The sequence below is a fragment of the Tiliqua scincoides genome, chromosome 14 (assembly GCF_035046505.1).
Source record: "Tiliqua scincoides isolate rTilSci1 chromosome 14, rTilSci1.hap2, whole genome shotgun sequence".
Classification (NCBI taxonomy): domain Eukaryota; kingdom Metazoa; phylum Chordata; class Lepidosauria; order Squamata; family Scincidae; genus Tiliqua; species Tiliqua scincoides.
Window position 1 is genome coordinate 112501 of NC_089834.1, and position 10000 is coordinate 122500.

The 10000-nt window shown below is 49.5% G+C and overlaps 2 pseudogenes; both read right to left on the reverse strand.

Annotated features, from left to right (window-relative positions):
• Nucleotides 1-486: 486 nt before the first annotated feature.
• Nucleotides 487-609, reverse strand: LOC136634922 (5S ribosomal RNA; annotated as a pseudogene).
• A 3594-nt stretch (nt 610-4203) lies between these two features.
• On the reverse strand, nt 4204-4323 carry LOC136634935 (5S ribosomal RNA; annotated as a pseudogene).
• Between the last annotated feature and the right edge of the window lie 5677 nt (nt 4324-10000).

Sequence of the window (10000 nt, forward strand, 5' to 3'; positions counted from 1 at the left end):
ACCTCATTCCTTCCTCGAGGTCCCTGTAAATCAAACCAAAAGTGCAGGTACATGCTGAGAATTCCCAGCAAACCCCTCACTTCCTCCTTAAAAGGAGGTTGTACAGATTGATGGAGGACAAGTCCATCACAGGTTGTAAGCCATGGGTATATGCAACCTCCTGGTTCGAAAAGTTGACTGAATGCAAAGGAGTGGCAACAGGATATAGGCGTCTTGTTGTCTTCTGCGCTCCCCGGGGCATCTGGTGGGCTAGTGTGAGATATGGGAAGCTGGACTCAAACAATAGCTCCCACTGTGAAACAGTTAGCTGGCCAGCCCACCCACCTCTGAGACCAGGGCTGTGTTCTGTAACTATAGCACAGGTGAGCTTTGACTCTAGCTTGGAGAGACTCTCACTGACTTTCCCTGGGATGCATCTGATGCTCTGGTTCGGAGCTACAGAGCTGGAATGGTTGGCAACCTTCAGTCTGGAAAGACTATGGTATAAGCCTACAGCACCTGGTATTCCCAGGCGGTCTCCCATCCAAGTACTAACCAGGCCTGACCCTGCTTAGCTTCTGAGGTCAGACAAGATCGGGAGATAGTGTTCAGTATAGGGAGACGGTTGGCAACCTTCAGTCTCGAAAGACTATGGTAGAAGCCTACAGCACCCGGTATTCCCAGGCGGTCTCCCATCCAAGTACTAACCAGGCCTGACCCTGCTTAGCTTCCAAAAGCCATGCTCTGAATGAGCTATTATGAGCATCTCTCAAGCTGCCTGAAATTGAGTCAGACCCTTGGTCCGTCTAGTCCAGTCATGCTGAGTTGGTGGCTTCTCTCCAGGCTTGCAAGTGGGGATATTCCTGAGATTTTTTTGAACCTTTGGACAGCCCAATCCTAACAAAATTCTGCCGCACCGACATATGGTCATCACAGCTGCTTGTGCTGCGCACAGTGGGGGAATTTGGCAGGCTGGAAGTCTCCTGGCAAAAGCCGGGTCTAGTTGAACCTGCACCTGCTGAATCTCTGGCAGAGGTCTGAGTGGATGTGTTGGTGGATCTTGCCCTGGAAGGGGGATAGGATACAGCGCACACCGGCGTCACTGATCTGCCTCCTGGGCCTGATCTGGGCGTCACACTCATCCTGGGCCTGATCTGCCCCCAATCTTCCCCCACCCTGCCTCCCCCCCATCCCATTTTACCCCATCCTCTCCCCAACCCTCTGCTTCCCTGGCATGGAGCATGCAAAGCTGGTGTTCTCCTAGTTACAGAACCTTCTTGTAGAGCTTGGCTCTGGTGAAATTTTGACCCAAATGTGATCGTTCCTGCCGACCCACGAAATTCCACAGGAAGCTACTGGCGCTTAGCGGCGACGACGGAAATCTCTCCTCGAATCTGCATGGACGCATCCTGTGTGAATTAAACAGGCCATCTCAGCTGTTCGATCCTTCATCATAACATTTAATTAGGAAAAAAGTTACCATCTGTGAAATAGTATCCAGCGAAACATAATAGTATCATTTTCTTTTCATCTATTTGAATTTCATTTTTGCGTGTTCAGCAAAGTCATCAATTATCTAGGCTTAGCCATTTTCTCTCTCCCCCCCCCCGATTCTTTCATTTTCTGTAGATAATATAACCAACGTCTTTCGCTCTTCGCCCCTCCCCCCCAACTTCCAGCTCTCTGCAGGTATTCTTTTAAACGCCCATTTGAGGCTCGGAAATGGGGACTCTCAATGCAATTGAACGAAAGGCTGGAGGCAGGTGGATTTTGCAGAGATTTGGAAGCCCAGATGATTGAAGCATGATTTCTGGTGGCGCAAAAGCTCATCTCATTCCCGTCGCATTCAAAAGCCGTTGTAATCGGCCCGAAAATCCGGCAAAATTTTGTGTTGCCGCTGAATTCCGCTTAAAACACAATATGGAATTCAAGTCTTCCTCTCTTAGGGTGAAACGTCCAAGGGACTTCTGGAGAAGGACAAAAAGCGACTGTCAGATCGATTTCAAAGGGGTGTTCCACCTGTTCCTTTCGGAGATCTACAAAAGATGGTCAGGGCAGGTGTTTAGACTGGGCTATGTGTAATCTTCTTGGGAGTCCAGAGCTGGCAGTGAAAACCTTTGTGCAGGCAAAATGAATGGAACTATTTGAGGAAAGCTAAATATGTTTCTATAGGGCAGGTGAAATTTATCAGGGGGTTCACATCCCCCCGCCTATAGCAGCAAATCCTCCTAGTGGATCTCCAGCAGGTTTCTGTTGAGCCTCTGCTTGAAGACCTCCAGTGAGGGACAGTCCACCATCTCCTTCAGCAAGCCATTCCACTGCCGAAGCCCCCTGACCATAGAATCTTTTTCTTACCCTGTATCTCCCTCTTCCCCAATGTTCTTGTTCTATGCTTGGGATCATTAGGAAGGGTATTGAGAACAAAACGGCTAATATTATAATGCCATTGTACAAATCTATGGTAAGGCCACACCTGGAGTATTGTGTCCAGTTCTGGTCGCCGCATCTCAAAAAAGACATAACGGAAATGGAAAAGATGCAAAAGAGAGCGACTAAGATGATTACAGGGCTGGGGCACCTTCCTTATGAGGAAAGGCTACGGCGTTTGGGCCTCTTCAGCCTAGAAAAGAGACGCCTGAGGGGGGACATGATTGAGACATACAAAATTATGCAGGGGATTGACAGAGTGGATAGAGAGATGCTCTTTACACTCTCACATAACACCAGAACCAGGGGACATCCACTAAAATGGAGTGTTGGGCGGGTTAGAACAGACAAAAGAAAATATTTCTTTACTCAGCGTGTGGTCAGTCTGTGGAACTCCTTGCCACAGGATGTGGTGCTGGCGTCTAGCCTAGACGCCTTTAAAGGGGATTGGACAAGTTTCTGGAGGAAAAATCCATTACGGGGTACAAGCCATGATGTGTATGCGCAACCTCCTGATTTTAGAAATGGGCTATGTCAGAATGCCAGATGCAAGGGAGGGCACCAGGATGAGGTCTCTTGTTATCTGGTGTGCTCCCTGGGGCATTTGGAGGGCTGCTGTGAGATACAGGAAGCTGGACTAGAGGGGCCTATGGCCTGATCCAGTGGGCTGTTCTTATGTTCTTAACTACAATTCCCAGAATGCCTTGCATGTCTTCTTGTTATCTGGTGTGCTCCCTGGGCATTTGGTGGGCAACCGTGAGATACAGGAAGCTGGACTAGAGGGGCCTATGGCCTGATCCAGTGGGGCTGTTCTTATGTTCTTAACTACAATTCCCAGGAAGCCTTGCAGGTCTCTTGTTATCTGGTGTGCTCCCTGGGGCATTTGGTGGGGTCGCTGTGAGATACAGGAAGCTGGACTAGAGGGGCCTATGGCCTGATCCAGTGGGGCTCTTCTTATGTTCTTATGTTCTTGATTGGTCAGGTTCTTTCAACCAACCTCTTACATCTGCCTGATCTCAGTTCATTTGGGCAGGAGCAGGTACTGTGCCTACAAGCCCACTGTTGGCACTGACGGGGGAGCAACGGCTGCCCCCCAGGGCGACCAATATCGGGGCGTTGTGAGAAGTTGCTGCCGGAGCCAGAGAAGGTTGCAGCCAGGTTCCCTCCAGGCTCCTTGTCAAGGGGTCCAGTAACCTCAGAAATAGGAGGGGTTCCATCCCTGCCAGCATTTCAGGATCACTGGCTGGCCAGTATCCTACCTGCTAGCCAGCCTCTTCCAGACTGCCCTCATCCCTGCTAGCCTGAGGTTATATGGAACATCTCCACCACCTTGTTCCACTTGTCATCTCTATGGGCTACATAAGCCTGGCCTGACAGCCTTCAAGGTCCCTGATCCTGTGAGCACTCACCACCTCTGCTTCTCTGGTCCCTGCAAGGGTGGCACTGCTCCCTTGCCCCAGACATCAGTTGCCCAACTGGGCTTCTTCCTTGCTCACAGTGAGACCAACCCAACACTATCAAGGAGGAAGAGGCGAGGCTTCTGCAACTCTTGCCTCCTTTGGGCTGGCCCCACTGGTGAGACAGAGAGGCCGCTTGTCACTACTACCAATGGTTGGCAACCTTCAGTCTTGAAAGACTATGGTATAAGCCTACAGCACCGGTATTCCCAGGCGGTCTCCCATCCAAGTACTGACCAGGCCTGACCCTGCTTAGCTTCCGAGATCAGACAAGATCGGGAGATAGTGTTCAGTATAGGGAGATGGTTGGCAACCTTCCGTCTCGAAAGACTATGGTAGAAGCCTACAGCATCCGGTATTCCCAGGCGGTCTCCCATCCAAGTACTAACCAGGCCTGACCCTGCTTAGCTTCCGAGATCAGACAAGATCAGGCACATGCAGGGTAACAGTTGCTGCTACCACCCCTGTGGAAAAGCATGCTGGCTTGGAGTTCGGCCACGTCAGGAGACTTGGTCGAGTGGGGTCCTGGTCCAGATCCAGGTCTGGCCTCTCTCTGCCCTTCGCCTCCCACTTGACGGCAACTCCTCTTTGCCACCGAGGGTCAGCTCATCAGTATATCAGCATGTCCTCAGTTCTCGGGTACTTCCGGTTGTTTTGAACTGGCAGCCTCAGATCTTCAGGCATACAAGGCGGCAGCTCGACCAACTGAGCCAGACCTCCTGCCCCTGATTTAGGGGGTGCAGGAGGGATGAGGCCCAAAGGTCTCACAGATGCTTCGAGGACCAGGGCCCAATGTGACTATTGTCCTCCATTGGATTGCCGGGAATGCCATCTTGCCACACTTCCTGTGTTCTCAGTCGTTTTCCTTGCCCAGGTTTTGATATGATCTGGTGCCTGGTACGGAGGCAGTATAGGGAACTCCGGTGAGAGCTGGTCCTGCGCTAACTTTCTTCAACTCCCATGTGGAGTGGATACATTTTGCCTCAAACAAGCACCTTTCTGACGACGCACCGCTTAATACCTGCCGCACAATGTCTGCCGTAGAAAATGACAAGAACAACAGTTCTCCCTTTGATTGGCGGCACCGAATGACTCTTTAATGTATTCCTATTGAGTCATCCCTCCCTCCACTCCCTGCCCCAACGCTGATGATTTATCTTTGCTTCTAGGCTTCCTATTCGGTGCGGCCTGATACTGTGTGTCAGGGAGCAGAAGGGAAGGATTAGCTGTACCTTATCTCCATTCACATGATAGCAACGTTGGCTGATAAGGCCCTAATCCGCCAAGATTAAAAAAAAAATAAAAATAGAAAAATACCACGGCAAGCAGATTTCACAGGCCTTTAGGATGAAATGTGTAGAGGGATTTATGTTATTCTTGCAAATGCCAAAATCATACAGTTTTACGAGCGGAGCTGCAAACACCATGTCACCAGGCCAATTAGTTTCCTGAATCCAGCTGATTTCATAAAGCATTAAACAGATGAGCCGGCAACGGGATATAATAAAGTGGGGGGGGGGGAACACACACACACCACACACACACACACACCACACACACACACACACACACACACACACACTCAGCAGACCATCCACTCCCCATTGTATGCCGTCACAAGCCATTTTTATAATAAAATGGAATTACAAGATAAGCTGTTATTCTTTCTGGAGAATGGCTGTTTTAGTGGAAGTGGTGGTGATGCTTCTGGCCAGGAAGGGGGGGGGGGAGAGAAGGCATTCAGTTCTTCCTCTCCTGGGGAAGTTGAGTCTCAAGGCTTGTAGTGAGATCAATGCTGTTTTAGGATCTAGTTGCCGTTTTAAGATCTTAGGACCAAAGAAAATATTTCTTTCTCCAGCGTGCCATGAGTCTGTGGAACTCCTTGCCACAGGGTGTGGTGGCGGCACGCAAAGGGACGGCTGCAGATGACCCACCCTCCACCACAGTGTGCCCCCCATGGGGCCCAATTGCACCAAATTGACCAAATCGGGTTAAAGCTAGAACATAAACATAAGAATATCCCCGTTGGATCAGGCCAAAGGCCCATCTAGTCCAGCTTCCTGTATCTCACATTGTTGTTGGCAACCTTCAGTCTCGAAAGGCTCTGGTATCGCGCTCTGAAAGGTGGTTCTGGAACAGCGTCTAGTGTGGCTGAAAAGGCCGATTCGGGAGTGACAATCCCTTCCACGCTGGGAGCAAGTGCAGTCTGTCCCTGGTCTGTCTCCCTGGCTATGGGCCTTCCTACTTTGCCTCTCTGCCTCAGACTGTTGCCAAGTGTCTCTTCAAACTGGGAAAGGCCATGCTGCACAGCCTGCCTCCAAACGGGCCGCTCAGAGGCCAGGGTTTCCCACCTGTTGAGGTCCATCCCTAAGGCCTTCAGATCCCTCTTGCAGATGTCCTTGTATCGCAGCTGTGGTCTACCTGTAGGGCGCTTTCCCTGCACGAGTTCTCCATAGAGGAGTTCCTTTGGGATCCGGCCATCATCCATTCTCACAACATGACAAATCTCACAGAGGCCCACCAAATGCCCCAGGGAGCACACAAGACCAGAAGACACCTGCATCCTGGTGCCCTCCCTTGCATCTGGCATTCTGACATAGCCCATTTTTAAATGTAGAAGACGTATAAAGTTAGGTCTTCTTACTGTACAATCTGAGCCCATAACCACTGTTGGGAACTTTGTTGGGGGGGATGATGGCATCTGGTGGTGTTCTGGGCTGCCCTACCCCTGGTCCAGATGCCCCCTTGAGTCCATATTCCACAGTAACTTGATGCTGGCACTGTTTTTGAGGCTGGGGTCCAAGGCTTTTAATCCTGTGCTGGGTCGAAATGCAGTGAACACCTGCCATTTTCCCTCTCCTCGGGTGAAAACCAGTGCATTCATATTTCAAGGATTTTATCCCTTCCACTCAAAGTCTGGACAAGGCAGCTAATATCCACAAAACTCACAGTATAAAAAACAGAAAGTGTGTCCATGAGGAAAAGTCCAAACTTTTCTCTGGACAAAGCCATTTCATGAGGCTGGCAGAAAGCAACAGCTGAGAGGTCCAATATTTATTTATTGCAGAATTTATATACTGTGTAAGGATGGGCAGGCTGATGAAGTGGTTCGGGGGTTAGACCTGAAGATCCAGGTTCAAATCCCTGCTTAGCCAGGAAGCTTCCTGGGTGATCTTGGGTCAGTCATTCTCTCTCAGCCTCACCTACCCCACAGGGCTGATGTGAGGACAAAAGAAGGGAGGAATTATATATACCTCCCCAAATACCAAGATCCAGGTCTACAGAGCTTGTGTCCTGAGTACACTTCCGTACTGCAGCGAGTCGTGGACTCTTTGCTCACAACAGGAGAGGAAACTGAACGCTTTCCACATGCGCTGCCTCCGACGCATTCTCAGCATCATCTGGCAGGACAAAGTTCCAAAAACACAGTCCTGGAACGAGCTGGAATCCCTAGCATGTATGCACTGCTGAAACAGAGACGCCTGCGTTGGCTCAGTCATGTCGTGAGAATGGATGATGGCCAGATCCCAAAGGATCTCCTGTATGGAGAACTTGTGCAAGGAAAGAGCGCCCTACAGGTAGACCACAGCTGCGATACAAGGACATCTGCAAGAGGGATCTGAAGGCCTCAACAGGTGGGAAACCCTGGCCTCTGAGCGGCCCGCTTGGAGGCAGGCTGTGCAGCATGGCCTTTCCCAGTTTGAAGAGACACTTGGCCAACATTCTGAGGCTAAGAGGCAAAGAAGGAAGGCCCACAGCCAGGGAGACAGACCAGGGACAGACTGCACTTGCTCCCGGTGTGGAAGGGATTGTCACTCCCGAATCGGCCTTTTCAGCCACACTAGACGCTGTTCCAGAACCACCTTTCAGAGCGCGATACCAGAGTCTTTCAGGACTGAAGTTGCCAACGGCGGTGGATCATATTGGAAAATAGGTACAGTAAAATGCTGCTTGCAGGGTCCCAAGGGGCAGTATACTCTTCAAAGGAGTAAGAGGCTGCCTGTCTCAGACCTCTATTTTCAGCCTAATCTTATACTCACCATGGGAATTCATTGTTCCCAGGGCAAATCTCCTGGACTGCTTCCCATCATAGGATACAGCTGTTGCCATTTTGGTGCTGCCTGCGTGGCAGAAGGGATAGGATTGGGCCCTTTGTCACCTTTGATCTGTGGGAGTGTGTCTCCACCTGGCCTTCTTCCACCCCTTCCTGACCTCTCAACATGCAGCTCTCTCCCCATGAACTCTGACCAACTGTACAGAGTCTCCACCACGCCATGAGGTCTTACACACCCATGCAAAAGGGGATCGCTTCTAGGATTCTCTATTCCAAAAATTTAGGACCTGTGCATTACTGTGAATACAGGATTTTTTTTTTTCTTTGAAACCTTCTTTCTGCCTCTGCTCCTATTTTCTTCTCAGCAGCAAACTAGAAGGGTTGATGGGTTTTGCTTCAGGGAAAAGGGTCTTTGGCTTACTAATGCTCCTAAATGGAGACATCTAGACCAGCCATTCTCAACGGGAGCCATATGGCCCCCCCTGGGGAGCCCTGGCCCATTTGAAGGAGGCCACAGACCCAACATTGTAAACAGTGGTTCCCAAACTGTGGGTTGGGACCCACTGGTGGGTCACGACCTGAGTTTTGGTGGATCGCCATAGGTTGATGAAAAGATTAGATAACTAATTGCCTCAAGCCCTGAAGCAATTCAAAAATCAGATACCATAGCTGCTAATTCCCCAGCAAAGAGCTCAGCTCCTGCAGTTCGCAAGTATCTGCTAACTGCCCTGAGAAGAGCTGAACTCTGCAAGCCTGTGTAAATATAGTGAGATGAAGTTTGAGGGTCTTTTTGTGGTTAATATTTAAGATTAAATATAAATAAATTAATAAAATATATCTTTCTAGATCACCGTTTTTAAAAAGTCTGGTAAACCTAGGTGGGTCCCAATAGAGTGTTGTTTTAAATAGTGGGTCCTGGCGCTAAAAACGTTTGGGAACCCTGCTGTAAGAACAGGATTTTATGTTTGTCTGTTCATAGTTGTTCATAGTAAAAAAAAAAAAAAAAGAAACAGTTGAGAATGGCTGGTCTAGACCCCCTTCTTTTTAAGGCCTGGATTGGAGAGCTCCTCAGGACTGCAGATGGCTTGCCATCTCTAAAATAGGACTGAAGACTGAAATGCCATTTAAAAGCAAATGTCCGGCAAGCGGATTGGAAGATTTGGGAATTAGGTATTTGACTCATGTTGACCTAAATCCCTCGTTTAATAAAGCGAAATCCTCCAGATTTTCCCTTTAGGGTGGGAGGTTTTGCTCGAATGCAAAGCTGCCATGCAAAACAGGGTGTGCGCCTTTTGCTGGAGGTCCCTGGTGGAGTGCTATATTTGCAAGTGCAGAAAGCTGCCACCATAGCCACACCTGCAAACCCACATCGCATTCAGATGATCACCCCCCCCCCAAAATCAATATTAAAACACATCTTCATTTGGGTGTTCTCCTCCCCATTTATTTCGTCGTTCAAACTCATTATTCTTCATTTAAAAAGAGAGCTCGTTTCATCCCAAGTTCTCTCGGCGGGTTGCAATCGCTTAAAACAAGTGACTAAAAATAGGAAAAAAAGGGATTAAAAATATCCCAAATAAGCCTCAAAGGTATATTAGAGTGCTGACCTATGCATGTTGATTCAGAAGCATATCTCACTGTGTTTAAACAGGACTTACTCCCAGGTAATTTTGGATAGGATTAACATGACATGACCTGTCTATTGATGCTCGCACAGCCCTTGGAAAAGACGATGGCTTAGACCAGTGGTTCTCAATGTTCAGGGGAAGTTGCTGCATAAGAACATAAGAACAGCCCCACTGGATCAGGCCATAGGCCCATCTAGTCCAGCTTCCTGTATCTCGCAGCGGCCCACCAAATGCCCCAGGAGCACCCCAGATAACTAGAGACCCTCATCCTGGTGCCCTCCCTTGCATCTGGCCTTCTGACACAGCGCGTTTCTAAAATCAGGAGGTTGCGCATAAAGGAGCTGCCCCGTTGTGCCACAGGGCAGGTGTGCAACATGCCACCCCCTTGACACACTGCTGCCCCCCTCCATCACACTGCCCCACCTCCCTGGGATACTCACAGAGGCTCAGAGAGG